At 35.7% G+C, this 17795-nt stretch overlaps 1 protein-coding gene across 1 annotated transcript in view; it reads left to right on the forward strand.

The window, feature by feature from the left end:
* LOC134749554 (zinc finger SWIM domain-containing protein 4-like) overlaps positions 1 to 17795 on the forward strand; it is a 94197-nt gene that overhangs the window by 53690 nt on the left and 22712 nt on the right. The window lies entirely within an intron of this gene.

Consider the following 17795-nt stretch of genomic DNA (forward strand, 5'->3'; position numbering starts at 1 on the left):
ATTTTTAGTACTTCATCGGCCGTTTTGGCGTTTTCTAAACTATTATAGAAATTAAGGTTATGGTGGGCTATTTCTTGTGCTACGCACTTCTTTGCAAGTTTCTTCGCTTCTGTATATTGGTCCTTGTCTTCATTTAGTTGTGAGCTTTGCCATTTCTTGAAGAGCGTTTTCTTGTTATTGAGTGTCTCTTTTACTTTGTTGTTCCACCAGCTTGGGTCTTTTCCATTGCCCATGGGCCCTTTAGATATTCCTAGAATTTCTGCTGCTTTTGCTCTACACTGTACTTCGAACTTAGACCACATATCTTCTGCGGTGTTATACCTTACTTCAACGTCGGCTTCGATGTATCCCCTTACATAAGTCTTTAGTAACTCGCCCTTTGGGCCATCTAAGTCCTTCCACTTAGTTCTTGGAGTTCTATCGACGATGGTTTTTATTGGTTTCGGCAGGGTATATACAGCAACCAGTAAGCGATGTTGTGTTGTCAAAGGTTCACCAGGTATTACTTTACAGTCTTTGAATTTATTCTTGACATTTCTGTCAGCTATGATGAAGTCTATTTGTGATGTTCTTCCTGCACTTTTATATGTAATCAGATGTTCTTCTTTCTTTTGGAAGTTTGTATTTATTAGCGTTAAAGAGTGCCTGGTAGCAAAGTCCAGGATTTCTTCGCCCTGCTTGTTTGCTTCGCCTATTCCAAACCCTCCGTGAGCCATTCCATACGCCGTACTTTTAGCTCCCACGTGTCCGTTCAAGTCAGCTCCAATTACTTTATATTCATTTGATGGTATACTGTTTATAACCTCATCCAGGTCCTCCCAGAACTCCGTCTTCTCCGCTTCCGTACAGCCCGTCTGTGGGGCATAGGCTGATATAATGTTGGTAGATTGCTGGTTGTCTAAAGCTAATTTGATGGATATTAATCTGTCGCTCTTTCTGGTACGTCATAAAATTATAAAATCATAAATGTAGCAAACACTGTAGCACTTTGTAAAAACTTGTAGAGGCATGATAATAAGTAACAAAGTAGAGCCAAGTGTGACGAAAATGAAATGGGTTCGGATAATTTAATAAGGTAAGCTACAGTGTTTTTTTAACACTCATATACGAGGTATATGTAAAATTTGTAGGTACATATAGGTAAGTAAAATTGTTCAATATGTTCACCTCGCATACTGTTTATCCTAAAATTATAAAAAATATATATTTGAGATTCTCACAATGAGCTCTTTCATATGATATGAAACCCGATATAGTTTGTAAAACTTTATTTTTATTTTTCTCATTTACCTCCCAAAAGTGGTCCCCATGTTTTAAATTAATTTGTTTACGTTACATGTCCGTCTTTGAGTCACAAATTTACATATGTATAACTAACTAACTAATATGGTTCAGCGACCCAAAGAGGGTCTTGGCCTCCGAAACGAGAGCACTCTACTTTTCCCGATCCTGCGCCGTTTCCTGCCAATTATCGGCTTAAAGCTGTCGCAGATCCGCTTCTACACTGTCTCCCGAGCGGTATCTGGGCCGACCTACCGGGCGGCCACTAGTCGGTCTTCCCAAGTACGCCCTTTTAGCAGCCCGATCCTCTCCCATTCTTAATAGATGACCGAACCAGCGAAGTCTGTGGGGTTTCGTTTCGCCGATAATATTGGGTCTACCCACCAACTCCTATTTCGACATTCTTCAGTGTCGTCCACGTGCCGTTGTCTCACTTGATAGGTTCCAGGATCTTACATGTATTATAGGTATACCAAATTTCAACTTAATTGCTTCAGTAGTTCCGGAGAAAATAGACTGTGACTGAGGTACTTACATACTTTAACGCGTCGATGTAGATGCAGCATAAGGAAGGGCCGAACAAAGGGTGCGTTAATAGATATCCGGCAGCGGCACCTGTGCGGCAGGTGCGCCATATTGGTTTTCTTCCAGATTGTCTCTGGCTATTGAACTTTTTTTATTGTTATTGTTTTAATTGGAGTCAAATTACTTTTGAAGTTTTGATCTTTGGCTCCTAGGTTTTAATTTTTACAGTAGTATTTATTGGAATTTAAAACAATGAGCCCGTTCAAATACAAAATATATGCAGTTCAATATATTTGCAAATATCACAAAAAACTTCGTATGTTCATAGATTTTTTTCAGAAAGAAGAAGAATAAATAAAAATAAATAAAATTAATTTATTTCGGACAATTCGGAATCCATATATCACATAAAAATTTATATCTTATATACATAAAACTATATTACTAAATTACGTTAACATAAAATTTAAGTTAGCATTGTTTAAATTACAATTAAAATAAATTAAAATAAATAAATTAGATTATTACCTCATAGTTGAAAATTTAAAATTAAAATTGTCTATGTTTGCCGTAGGTCCTCAGACCTCAGACTTAGCCTCGAATAATAATATTGTTCGAATTTTACATAAGACTCTAGATTAAAGTCTGTTCATATTACATATTTATAAATAAATCATATTTTGTACGAGTATGTAAATAACTCGCTAACGCTCGTTTCATAAAACCACACTTGTGTTTTAAGGCCTCTCATTATGTATCAATTGCATAAACTACTATTGTCACATTAACATTACCCAGCAATGTAAATAAATATAAAATACTGGCATTTAGAAACCCGTTTAATAAAATATTCTAAATTCAAATTTGTAAAAACATAAAAAGGTTTGCTCCACTTTCGCCCGTGAACGTTCGCCCTAACGACATTGCGGAGTAATAATTCCGTGTTGATTACACACTGTGACAAGAAACCGCCAACAGCTGTTCGAGGCCCATTAATGGTTTGGAGTGTAGATAAATCTATAATTTACTCGGTTTGTGATAATTTTCTTGAATTACGTATTTTGTGTTCAGAGTATTATTGATGGGTATGATGGTGGTTTGCTCTTCGACAAAGTGCATTGGGGTAATTACGAATTGTAATACTTCGAATAAAAATATTGATAAAAATACCTTCGTGGCACTTAATCTTATATATACATTTTATTTGAGTTACTGATTAATGTTTAATGACATAAGCTCGACTAGTATTGTGAAACAGAGGTAAAACTTCATTATCGTACAAAATGATAATATCTGAATGATAGAATAATAATATCTTTTATCAATAAATGTCTTGTATAATTTAGGCATGTAAAAATATTATACATACATATTTCCATTTAATTACCTTAACCTGTTTGCGAATTTCACAACCTCCGTTCGAGGCAAGACAGTAAAAAGTAATAAAAACCAAGTTTTTGTAACCATTTTTAAGAACACAAAAACATCCAACTTGCGCCCAAAAGCCGGGGTGGCTGCCTAATAAATAAAACACACACACACAAACAAAACTGTAATCTGCAACACATTTCTCTTATTGCGTTTCAAATCCAACACACAATAGCCTCGTCTTTACACCCTAAGAACACCTATATAACCCTTAAGTAAAACATCTAAAGTTTAAAATCGTGCTGAATTTAAATAACCAACTGCAAACATATTTTGGTTTCACTAATCCTTATTTGCCGCCAACAAATTCTATTTGAGATCTTATTTATAACGTAACAAGGTCTAAAATCGGTTTGTGCAAGTGTAGTTTTAAGTTGGTATAGCAAATGTTTCCCCCAGGAGCCGTGATCGCAGATGTTCACCGACACTTGTTACTCGCCTAAAATAACATGCAACTTGCATAAATCTTGCGCGACATGTAAAGGTTTATAGTATTAACAAAACTGACGACCAGGGCACGTTATCTCTTTCACTCTTGCTGTAATCATGCAAGTTAGAATGAGAAGTTTCACGACTCTAGTCATTTGGTTTATGCGGATTTTATGAGTGAAGTTATTACGTGAACTATCGAGTTATATGAGAAGCGGTAAGATAAATATCCTAGTGTTGGATGGCTTAATACCTAATACCTATGTTCAACTGTCTGGGTTGCGCATCATAAAGGTCTTTAATCTAGGTTTGCCTTGCGACTGCCGAAGGCCTAATGCGAAAATCAAAATATCGTTATTTCGCTCGTTCTATCGCTCAAATATGCAAGTGACAGAGAGGCAGATAACGAAATTTCATTACCCGCCCTTCTGTCATTCGAATGTGCAAAAAAAACAAGGACTTATAAAATAAAAATATTTGAAATAAAGATATTTTTTTTTATAGAGTTGGACCAACCAACCTGTGCAGTGTAGAGTTAATTGACGAGCTTTATCCTCCTAATTTCCAGTCATTTTTGCAGTTTTGAATTTGAAACCTTTAACACCTTTATATTATGTAGTTAATCGAATTTAAACTATCGTGAGACATACTAGCTTAGCGGTTTAACTCACGTTTTTAGTCACTCGCGTGACATGTTACGGAGAGCCCAGGTCTCCATTTACAAGCTCTAACAGTGCCTGAGTGAGTAGCGGCACGCGTTTCTCCGAAACATGGCGCGCGAGTGACTAAAAATACGTGAGTAAAACCGCTAAGTTAGCTAAGTTTATATATGTACAGTCGCCATCAGATATATCGGAGCGGCCAAGGTGCTCAAAAATATCTGAACAAGCACTCTAACGCCTTGACAATAGAGGCGTGCTCAGATATTTGTGAGCGCCTTGGCCGCTCCGATATATCTGATGGTGACTGCACTTAGTTCAAAATTCGATTTGGCTTTGTCCTTTTAAAAGGACAGCGGGACTTATATTATAAGGTTAATTATTTGTTCGTGACATGTTAGTCGCATACGCGATTGTTATTACAGTCACGGTCATGACTCTTAAGTCTTAATAGGTATAAATAAAATCACATATTCTCAACCTTGACTGTACAAAATAAGACCATTGCAGTCTATTTAAGCTAACTTTTCCGTGTCAAACTACACAAGTGCCATAAAATTATATTTTCATTGAATTGAATTTGACATTTATTTATTCCACACAAAGTCTGTGCAGAGTAATAATAGTCTTGCTAATCCGGCGATGCCTCGGGCTTAGCACGGTAGCATTTTTATCGCCTGTCACCATACCTGTCACTGTCACGTTCTAACAAGTATGTAAGTGCGAAAGTGACAGGCATAGTGACAGGTGATAAAACATATAAAAACGCAACCATGCTGACAGGACGATCTCGACACAAGCGCCCTTTAATAGTCAGGTGATTTCCATAGCATGTACATTTTGCAGAAGATAGGTCGGTTTTTTACCCGTCCGGATTACCGAGGTCCTAGTGGTCCTACAGTAGTTGGATCTAACTCCATACATTTCACTTGACAATTTACATCTGCAATAAAACACCGCGCTTAGGTGCGAATGTAAATTATGCAATTTCAATATTCATAAAAGCCTGCTGCAGTCGTTATTTGTAATCTAACTGCACCTGGTTACCTGCATTGTACTAACAAAGTTTATCAGATTGTGAACTAGAAATAGAACCGATATTATTTCCGTTTAACTAACTAATCAATACATATTTTTATTTTTCAGTTGAAATTTTAACTAAAACGTGTTACCTATTAAGTTATTATAGTGATACTTTCGACGCTAGGGCCGAAAAGTGGTGTATTTTCCATATATACCTATCCCACAGGTATAGTCGAAATTTTTTAAGCTGACCGTTTAGAACTATGATGGTCAGCTTAAAAAAACAACTATACGAGGCAGAAATATTCTCATTAACCACTATAGGGAATAAGAAACTTATTGGCCTGTATCTGTTTTTTTCCCCAATAAAGAAAAGAAAATAAATAAAAATAAAAGAAGTTTTATCAATCCCCACATATCCTCCGTAGAATTTGTTTCAGATTGTTTTGATTGATTAATTTATATTTAAAAGTATTTTTTCAAAATGCTGGCATCTGGAATTATCCCGAAGCACCAGAAGTTATAAAGAAATTTTTGAAGAGAAATAATATAAATCACATGTGCTACAGACGCTTTATATCATGCCATATATAAAATAATCTTAAATCAACGTCTTAAGAAGGCAAAGCAGGATAAGACATAATTACGTAAACCTAAGTACGAGTTACGCCGGTTAAGGTCACAAAAATGTAACATTGACTCACTGCACGCACACTGGCGCGGCCGTGACGAGCCGTGACGTCACGACACGCGAACACACCCACACGCGCGTGACGATACCCACTACACAGGCGCAGATGTAAACAATGTGACGTAAAGTATCTGTTGTTACTTACACAAACTCCTATCTTAAACGACTATTCAAAATGAATTGAACTTTACTGTATACTGTATAAAGTTTATATTTCTATGCAATGGGGTAAGAGTTTAAACAGCTTTTGAAGTATGAACGATTAGCCATGCCTACTTTCAAAAGCTCATATCAAACTAAACTCTGTTACTCCAAAATATACCTTCCTGCACACGAAATAAAGCTCAATTTTAATGTAAATTTAATGAAAGACGAGGCATCTGTGATGATAATGACGTAGTCAATAGAATACAATGAATGTTCAACGCACACGTGCAAAGCTCGTAATGTAAACAAACCGGTCGGACGCTCGCCTCACGCATACTAGCGCAATTGCACGGTTCCGTTTGCGACCGGTGTTTTCGTGATTTGACGTTAGCGTTTGTAGGTTATTCGTTTATTTACGTTCTAAATTTAGATTCGAAGAGTTGATTGTGCTTGAATTCATTGATTAGAAATGTAGACATTTTGTTTTTAGTTGTAACCGTGTTTAAAATATGTAAATAAATATGGTGATAAATGATCAATTGGGAATTGAGAACACACTAGAACTTTTACTTTTATCACTACAAAACACCCAAATGACCGCATATATAAAATATTTCTAAATCAGGATATGAACGTATGTAATAATTTTTATTTTTTTAAATCTTTATTAGAAAAAGGGTTTCTTCACAAATGAAAATGTCACCCTTATTGTGACATAGCAAGACAAATCAACTCTTATTATCTACGCTTAATACCTAGGTTAACAATTTCATATATTTTCATCGCCTTTTTTTGATTGCGGGAAGGCCAAAATGAAGTTAAATTCACCTATGTTATATAAATTACAGTTGTATTTTTGCCTAGTTTATTCTCTCTGCCTCGTTTCGGACACATTCCACCAAGATATGGAACACACCTTCTTTTACTCCACATTCGGTACAGTTTTGTGACTGGTTCCCCACCATGAATCAGAAACTATTCAGTGGTATGTGTCCGGAACGCAGCCTGAGAGCAGTAACAATAATTATTTTTCACCTCAGCAGCTCGAACAAGCCTACTTTCGTCACTCCCTGGAGTACTTTAATACTTTAATACTTTTTTTTCTGTTTATTCTGTGTAATTCGAAATACATTTTAACCTTTAATATGTTCTCACTACTGAGGTGAAAAATTATGTGTGCAACACGAGAGCAAAGTTATTTTACGTCTCGTGTTTTTGAGTCCCTCGCTACGCTCAAGATTCTACCTTAGAATCTTTCGCTTTCTCGGGACTCAAAATAAACACTCGCAAGAAAAACCAACTTTCCTCTCTTGTTGCACAAATAACTATTTTAGGGTCGAAAGTGGAACGGACCTAAAATAGCCCAAAATGGCGGCAACTGAATCAAAATCATAATAATTGTATGGTTTTTATGTTTTTATAAGTGGCGCTCCTTTATGTTTCCGCGTTGGAAAAATTTGGGTTGCGGCCTAATGTTATTATAATTTTAACTATAATAGTGGCTCGCGGCTTCGTACCCTTTTGTTAAGCCTAAAAATACAGACGAATATTTTAAACATTGAAGTTCTAATTTAAACTGTCGTGCGTGAGTAGTTACGTGGAGTGTGTTAAGGGGCCCACTGACTAGGGTTGCCACCCATACTATAATATATAGTATCGTACTATATTTTAGTCACTTGTACTATATATTATACAAAAACAATATAGTACGAAAAATACTATATTTTCATCACTCAAGAATGGGGTATACAAATGTCATCGATATCGCATCGTGTGCGACTTGGATTTTTAATTCGCCTCAAATCGGTGCCTTTTTTTTAATTTCCCAGTAAATACTATATTTTTTCAATATTTTTAACAAAAATACTATATGTGTATAGAAAAAAGGTGGCAACCCTACCACTGACTATCAGTCCGCCGGATGATATCGGCCTATCAGTTAGAACAAAAATTTGACAGTTCGCGAACAACTGACCTATATCGTCCGGCGGACTGATAATCAGTGGGCCCCTTTACATGAGTTTAAACCGTAAAATTAGTTTGATGTTTAGCATTGAGGTTTTTTTTTATAATTTGACCCGTACTTAAATTCAGCTAAAAATTAATAATTTAGTTTCAAAAAAAATAAAAAAACTAACAACCGAATTAAAACCTGTTTTTTAATATTGAAGTCGGTTAAAAAGAAGGAAATTCTCAGTTTGATAGATTTTTGTCTATGTTAGGGCCAAAATAATATACGTATTTGTTAGATTTTTCATATTTCCTAAATTAGGTGCCTATTTCAAGGGACCTCTTAATAATTATTACTTAGATTCGTTATTTAGAAATAGTCAATTTGGTAGATATCATCAATTTTATTTAACATTCGTAACACGTAAAATTCTTTACATAAAAATATTTTTGTAAATCGACCGTTATTAACAAAAGACAGTAAAACAGTGATAAAAAAATAAAATACAGTCTCGCGCAAAAGTTACAGCCGTCTGAATGTGAAACAAGTACAGTCGTAAATAAAAGCGAATAGCGCTCCACTGTTATTACTTGAATTTATGGCGTTTACCCAAAAAATTACTGGTTGTAACCGGTCTGGCAGCTGATTCGGCTTAACAATTTGATATGGTTTTTATCTTGTTTTGATACGAACTTGGCTTGATGTCTTACTAGGCATTAATAAGCTCAAGCGATATGCCAAACGAGATGAGGCGGTGTATCAATATATATTTTTACTTATATCTATTTCTTAAATCTACTATAACCACAGAATAACTAATAGTACTACCGTACAGAAAATTCACTCCTTCGTAAAAGTCAGATTTAGGTATAAAATTATACCTATACTCGCCGCCTGCAAGCAAAATTGAAACTTATAACCGCGCACGAACCGTGAATCTTCTTTGCGCGCCGCAGTTTTATGAACGAGCTGTGAGTGTTGGCACGGGGTTGTCACTCGACAAGTTTTTGTACCTATACCTACTGTTTTATTATTTTTAAGATAAATATGTAGGAACTAACGTTGATTCTGTAAACATAAAATTTTTATCCGGAGATAGTATGACTTACCTTTCAATATCGTCCGTAATTTAAAAAAAAGTTATTTCTGCTTCCTTGTCCTTCCGTTTATTCAGATATCCGTAAACATAACAATATCTTTTATACGGATTAGATCGAGATTTAGTTTTCGAAGCCATTATGTATTTTCAATTTTGCGCGAGCGCCACGTGACACGACTCGTGCGAGCCGAGCAGCAGCCCACTGCCGTACGCCTGCCCGGGAGGCGCGCCGGCCAAATGTACCTAAACTGCGTAGTGACACCCCCATGCTATAACTTTGGTTTGCACAACATACCTACTCGTATAAACAAAACTAGAAACAATCAAACAGCTAAACTACGAAACAGATCAGTAATCACTGCATTATTTAAGTTTCAATTGACGTTTTCTATCAACGATTATCCAAAGTCGTATCAAAACAAACTGAAAACCTTATCTAATCGGTAAAGCAGAATAGGCCCCTGTAGCCGGATCGCGGGCGGATAGTTATTTTGAATGTATAAAATTAACTATGTTTTTTTAAATACCTATAGATATTTGTGGTTGCTTCAATCTATCAAATTGTGAAACTGACTTTTTTATTATGGGTTATCTTTAAAACACCGGCCAGGTGCGAGTCGGATCGCGCACGAAGGGTTCCGTACCATTACGCAGAAAACTGCAAATAAATCACGTTTGTTGTATGGGAGCCCCACTTAAATATTTATTTGGTTCTGTTTTTAGTATTTATCGTTATACGAGTAGCACCAACAGAAATAAATCATCTGTAAAAATTTCAACTGTCTACTAGCTATCATGGTTCATGAGATACGGCCTGGTGACTAACGGAACATTAAAAATAGTTGTATGTTTAAATTGTTTTTTGTGGTTTAATATTCAGACATACTATTTAAAATTAATTTAAGGTATTTTGCGTTTTGGGGTAATTAAGAGCGTATAGCTCTTAGCAGGTTTTTCAACTACTTATGTATTAGATTTTTAGTGTTCCGTACAAAACTTTGTTCACAGAACACTTATGGGATCACTTCAGTCTTGCAAATTTGACGTGGATAGCTAAAATTTAGAAAACATATGTAATAAACATTTACATGTATGCTAATGTGCCAAATAAGGATAACTTTCACTTGACATAAAATATACGTGAGGCACTAAACAAGTTCATAGTTTACTATTACTAGTTAGCGAACGGGTTTCGACTATGGTAAATAACTATAAAACCATATATGTATAAAAAACTGTAATAGATGTCATATATTAAAGGAAAAAGTGACGAAGCCCTCCAGTGGTGAAGGCCGGATTCGAACCGGCGTCTTTAGCTATCGCGGCTAACGAATCATATTTTAATAAAATAATTTGATTTGTTCCCAAACTTGTTCATATATGTATAGTTCTCATGATTCAACTGATTTAAAGCTTTTACAAATTATTTGTGGCGTTTTCAACCAAAAGGTACCACATTGTCGCTTGGTGATAATGTTGATTTCTAATTGAAGCTATATGGAAATAGCGCCTTACTGACAAGCGACAATTAGTACCCTTTTGGTTGAAAATAGCACATTTATCAACAGTTTAGTTTAACGATTATGGGAAAGAGAGATTGAAAATGTTAAAAGATATAAAAAAAAGATCAACCAGATCACTTGAACTTACCCAAAATTGATAATTAAACTATTTACGGAATTTACACCTCATAAACTCATTATAGTCGGAAAAAACCGGCCAAGTGCGAGTCGGACTCGCGCACCGAAGGTTCCGTACTTTTTAGTATTTGTTGTTATAGAGGCAACAGAAATACATCATCTGTGAAAATTTCAACTGTCTAGCTATCACGGTTCATGAGATACAGCCTGGTGACAGACGGACAGACGGTCAGCGGAGTCTTAGTAATAGGGTCCCGTTTTTACCCTTTGGGTACGGAACCCTAAAAATATATTCCACGCAATAGTTTTATCGGTCAGGCGGTCACGCGAAAAAAATCTATTGATGACGTCAGAGTGCATGCACAGTAAATTTAATAATAACATGGAAATTCTGATCTGATGTATCTGAAATCTGAATATGCCTTATTCTGTCGGACCATTTCAGGGATAGCGAACCTTTTTTTCTCAAAACGTGCTATTCTTTCTTTATTTTATAAAATTATTTTACTGTGTGTTAGTTTCCGGGTTCATCACTTGACAGTTGTGTCAACAGTGTCAACTACAATACCTAAATGTTTAATTTATTATTATTTAAAACCTGTAGGATACTTATGAATAATTGTATTCTCCACAGGTTCATAGTTACAACTTACAAGGTACAGACAGTGAACATATTGTTTAGCGTCTATAAAACAATGTGAATAATTTTACTGAATCTCATGAGAGACTTAACCTCCCATTTAAAAAGTCTCCTTTTAATAAGATATTGTATGGTATATGCGTCATTTTGCTTTAACATAGCAACACTGAGAACTAACAGATCATTGTGAGTATACATAATAGAAATATAATAATGGCGGTTTAGTGCCTATTGTCGAAAAGCTTCCCACTGTTAATCGGCAATTTGTCGTGTTTCATTTAGAATATAATAGAAAGAAGTTAAAACTTTGTCACGAAGAGTTAAATGTAGGTTACAGTATTCGTATGTTGGCTGTGTTTTTGAAAATCAAATCTCGCAAGTCAAATTTACTGTCCCAAGTCCTGAATTCCGATTAAGCTAAAACTAATTACCTAGCAACGCTAAATACCTACTACTATTATACCGACTACGACTTGACATCACAATTTATATTACGAATTTTCTCAGATGAGTTTTTCGGTTAAACAAAAGCCTTTGTTTTCTTTAAGAGCGGTCTTTAGCACGTGCCAAAGCAGCCATGTCGTTTTAAAGGCATTTATCGTGATAGTATTAAGGTTCAAATATATGTGACAGCTCATTCAGAGAACAATCAGGGTGTGTTTTTCTTCGGAGATAACAAAACATACCTCCGAATGGTCTGTTTTATGAATTTGAATAATATAAATATAATGGTAGATTTGCTTTTTAAACGGGCTTGTTCCCGTTACTTATGTCGGGGCTATTAGCAATAAGCAGTGTAACTACTGCAATAAAGGAAACCTTAAACCAACTTAAACTCACTCTTCTTTGTTTTTTTAATACCTTTTGTTTAACAGGTTAGGGCACGAGGCCGAAAAAATCATCTGAGATAATTCATACTATACCAATTTGTATGGCACCACATACCTAAACTCATAGTAGAAACTAAAGATTGTCAAAGATACTGTGTAATAAGTTTATATCTGTAAGTTTGGGCTTCTTGAGGACTAAACTTGTAGCAATACTAGCGATCAAAGTTCAAACTCGTATCAGAGAACTTTTTTCACTCCACCAACCCAAGCCGAAACGTTCACCTGATAATATTAGCTTAAATATCGTCGCTATAATTACTCAACCTCATATCTGCTACAATCATTTGATGGAAATGTCGCTTTTCTTTCATTCGGAATACGGGTGTTTTTGTCATCAAATGAGTGTTGCAGATACGAGGTTGAGTAAGTATAGCGGCGATATTTATTTATTTTGCTAGAGTCACACGGTCAGTATCTACAAGTACTATATTCTGTAGGGAGTTCACAAATGCGTGTATGGATAGCTTTACACACGAGTTGCGTGCCCATCGAATCTTTCCGTGCGTGCTCCCAATTTGGTATCGAGCAATCATGGGAATTAAAAAAGTTTTAACCTCTCCTCCTCACGAATGCCTATGGCTTTGTCCGAGCTGTTGGTTACAATGTCTTATATATTACTGTCTTGTATATTACTATATAGTGGTAGGTATGTATACATTTTTTACTGTTTTTTTAATTGTCTTTGATTACCGCTACCGCGGACTTCGGAAATCGAGTTTCACGTGGCTTCATTTCTGTCACGCCAATATCTACCATTTTCAGTCTCACACCTGCATGCCGATTTTAAATATCTTTTTATAGGTCGTTTTTAATTGACAACATTTCAAATTTTCGGTACGGTAAAATACGGTAGGTAAAAACCTTAAAAGCCTTACGATACTTTACCGCCAATATTCTGCTCAATACTCTTGGCTTTTGCATCTTTATACGAGTATCTAAACCTATTTCAGACACACATACACACACAACCAAGTGCAAAATATAAGATTACACTCGATAATTCATAATGTACCTTGTATTTCACATCCGATAACAAATCGGGCAAAAATCGAAGCAGCTGTTCAAGCGACGCCGTTTTTTCTTTTTTTCTTTTCTAACCTCTTTTCTCGAGTGCCAGTTTCCATGCCCCCAACCTAAGAAAAACTTTCATTCTAAATAAAACCTTGTTTACAAGACGGTTTGGTACGAATTCGCAAGTCAACCGCGGTCCCTTTTGTTTTTTTTTTTTCAATGAGGTTTGCAATTTCACCGTTTGATCGGTTCAGTGCAATCGAATTCATTGATTTATTTCACACAAAATAAGACGAGGCCGTTTTTATGACTTTAAACGATAATTGGTTTCTTTTTTGGTGTGTTTAATGAGTTTTTTCGAAAGGTTTTTTGGAGTGAAAGTCAATTTGATTCCGTTTAAAGCATTTAGTTCATTTCATACAGCGATTCTTATTTACCTTACATTGTTGAGGTTTGAGGTGCAAAATAGAGTTCAGTGAAAGCAAAGAGGAGGAGAGCGGTTACTCTAATAGTAAATTTTGTAACCACAGTAAATTCACTGCCGTCGATAGATATCAAATGAAGATTTATAAAAATACGATAAAATGTATTTAAATATGCATAAATGTTTTTTTATTTGCATTAATTATTTTTATGATTTTGACCCATGTTCTTTCACTGATATGCGTTAAAATTGTTAAATAACAAACGAAAGCGTCAACGCCCTCTATACGAGAGTAGGCCAAAGGTACTGGCGCCATCTGATCGAGAGTCAAATTTTCGTGATTTTCGAGGCACGTTTTTTCCTTATGGGGCCCACTGACTATCAGTCCGCCGGACGACATCGGCCTGTCAGTTGTTCGGAACTGTCAATTTTTTGTTCTAACTGACAGGCCAATATCGTCCGGCGGACTGATAGTCAGTGGGCCCCTTTAGACTGTATCCATCTATTACGGAGTTATATCTATCTTTGATGAAAATATAGCTAAGACGAGTAGTTTATTAATGATATGATTTTTAACAACTACTATGGAATTGCTATAAAATAAGTTAGAGATTGTTGTCTCAGTATAAATCTAAGAATTAACATGTATGTTATATACCAAACTTCTCGCAGTGGGTGGCTGCGCAATAAAAAAAACAATTCGCCATGGTTTTAAAGCCAGCATTGTTTCAATTTCAAACACGGGACCCTAAAGTCGTTACGTCACCGTTCGAATTTCAAAGTTTTCAAACCCTGACGAATCGCAGTAGATTGCCTCTGTACGCTCGAGTTCGATTTCTGAACGTGCCCATAATCGTTCAGTAATTGATTCTTGTTTGGGAACTGCGTTGTTTTCGTTTTCTCGAGTGTACTGAAATGCAACTGGCCGAATACTTCATTGAGAATAAATTAAATTATTTAAAATTATTTACATACATACATACATACATATAATCACGCCTATTTCCCAGAGGGGTAGGCAGAGACCACGGATTTCAACTTGCTACGATCCTGACATACCTCTTTCGCTTCCTTCACTTTTATAACATTCCTCATACACGCTGGCCGGTTTAGGGTGCTCTTGACCTGGCCTTTCTTCAGGATTTCCCCGATCTGATCCGAGAAAGTCCGCCGAGGTCTGCCCCTTCCAACTCCCGTTTCTACCTCTCCCTTATACACTCTCTTTGTTAGCCTTCTTTCACTCATTCTTTCCATTAAAATTATTTAATTACCTATATCAGACTATATGGACCCGAGGATCCAGTTAAAGAGATGAAGCTTTCTGGCCAGAAATGTAATAATAGGAGCTCAAAAACCGGGGCTCTTCTGAAATTAATATGCTTATAGTTTGTCCCAGGACGGCCAGGACTGCCTCATTTCAAACATAAAAATATCAAAAATCGGTATACATGTAGTAGTAGTAAACACTTTATTGCACAAAACAAGTACATAATACAGAGAGAATACAGTAAATGTGTACAAAGGCGAATTTATCCCCTTAAGGGACCTCTTCCAGCTAACCTTTAAGTAACTGAGAGATACATACGAAATGGTAGGCAAACTAAGATAATATGTACATATTATTTTTCCATCTTATTTTTTTAGGGAGCCTATTTCTACGAGACGATGTCGGCTGTCCATCTTTATTTGAACCTTATACTTAGTAACATAAATGTTGATTTTAATATGCGATTAAAGGTAGTAGTCTAAAAAAAACCCTAGTTGTGATTTTCTATTCATTCAATTTTATACCATATTGATAAGACTTTAAGTTGATATTAATAAGTAATAGTAACTGGTCAAAAAATCTTCGTCCGTTTCCATTGGTGGATATTGTAAATAAGTGACCGTTTCTCGGGTGCATGCGAAAATGAACCATGCCTGGTCAAAGCGTTACTGTCGGCGATAGTACATGAAGGCAAAACAACATGTATAGGTCTTTGTTCCCATACATAAAATATCGGTATCCGATCCCTGCAACTGTGTCCAATAATAGTAAGCCATTTACAACAGGATATGGTAGCAGCTCGTCACAGCTCGTAAACTGAGTGCTAATATTTTCAAACGCGTCTGCGTCCAATCGGTTATTTGGTAAATATTGACGTAGTCGTTAAATGGACCGGATTAGTGGTTTGGCATTGTTTTTCGTTTTGTGCATAGGTTTGTAAAGTTAGAAATACCTACCTACTTTATAGATTTAGATTTATGATAATATTAAATTACATTATAAATTATTTTAAGCTAATCTATACGAATTTATATCTAATTATTGATGATCGTCAACTATTATATACAAATGTCAATACAGATAAAAATCATCATCTAATATCAATAGCAAAATAAATAATACAATGTCAAATAATAGCATGGTTACGAAAAAAATGACAATACGAGTATGGCTACTTATACCTAGGTATCTCGTAATGGTCGTCAGATTAAAGTACAAAGCATTACAATATAAGAATAAGTAAACAATATCATATCATGTAATTAATTAACTCTATTGATAATATTAGACGTATGGGATCCCTTTGATTACCATAAACATATTATGTAAGTATTTTTAAGTTTATTTTTATCATTTACATACTTTTGCTTTCATAAGTCAAATATTGCTATATTTATAAAAAAAACTTGTTAATAAAAAGACACGTGGAAATGATAAACATATTGATTAGAATTTCAAGTCAGTTATTGTTTCCCATATCACTTAATAAATCTAACTTTTTGGAGTATAATGTTAAGTATATTACCATATACATACCTATTACATAAAACATAAAGAAAAAACATACCCCTAGACCCTAGATGACAATCGTTGATAGAAGGGCGTTTTCAAAAATAAATAGGTATTGAAAACCTGATTCTCACAGATCCTGGTGTTTTTGGCTTGTTACAACTCAGAATCACTGGCATATTTAATCCTGATGATAAAAAAATGACCCAAAATTTTTGTATGAAAATTGTACATTCCACTACGTCACGCACAGTCGCACATACAAGTGAAAACAATTTTCACACTAAAACGTGACGTAATGGATTGAACATTTTGGGACATCTTTTTTTAATGGCAGGATGGAGAATGCTGTCGATTCTGAGTAGAATGAGCCCAAGAATGTCCAGATTTGAAAGAATCAAGTTTTCAATATTTATTTTAGAAAATGCCAATCGAAAGTTAAATTATAATGTATGGAAAAAGTCACGTGACATTTCGTAGCATCTGTCAGCCCGAGAATTTTTTCCGTTTGGCGTTTTTAGGGTTCCGTACCCAAAGGGTAAAAACGGGACCCTATTACTAAGACTCCGCTGTCTGTCTGTCCATCTGTCCGTCTGTCACCAGGCTGTAACTCACGACCCGTGATAGCTAGACAGTTGAAAATGTTGAAATTTTCACAGATGATGTATTTCAGTTGCCGCTGTAATAACAAATACTAAAAACAGAATAAAATAAATATTTAAGTGGGGCTCCCATACAACAGACGTGATTTTTTTGCCGTTTTTTTGCGTAATGGTACGGAACCCTTTGTGCGTGAGCCCGACTCGCACTTGGCCGGTTCTTTCGTTATATTGGCTAGGCCCCTGTACGTCGTTGGAATCAGATTACTTGTGATCGAGTAAATAGTAAATAACAGCAACTTGATAGTATACAATAGTGGATTTTTGAAGCGTGAAGCGCTGTTGAAGCGTGTCGTTACGACAGAACAGTCGGTGCGATTGCGCTGCGATTTACTGCACGACTTGCCAAACTGGACTAGGCCAATAGGTTTCTAATTCTAAGGGTGACCTTGTTTAAATTGTCCTTTTTTGCTTTCTTGGTAAATAGGCAGAAAAACCGGCCAAGTGCGAGTCGGACTCGCGCACCGAGGGTTCCGTACTTTTTAGTATTTGTTGTTATAGCGGCAACAGAATTACGTCATC

The sequence above is a fragment of the Cydia strobilella genome, chromosome 18 (genome assembly GCF_947568885.1).
Source record: "Cydia strobilella chromosome 18, ilCydStro3.1, whole genome shotgun sequence".
Taxonomy (NCBI): Eukaryota; Metazoa; Arthropoda; class Insecta; order Lepidoptera; family Tortricidae; genus Cydia; species Cydia strobilella.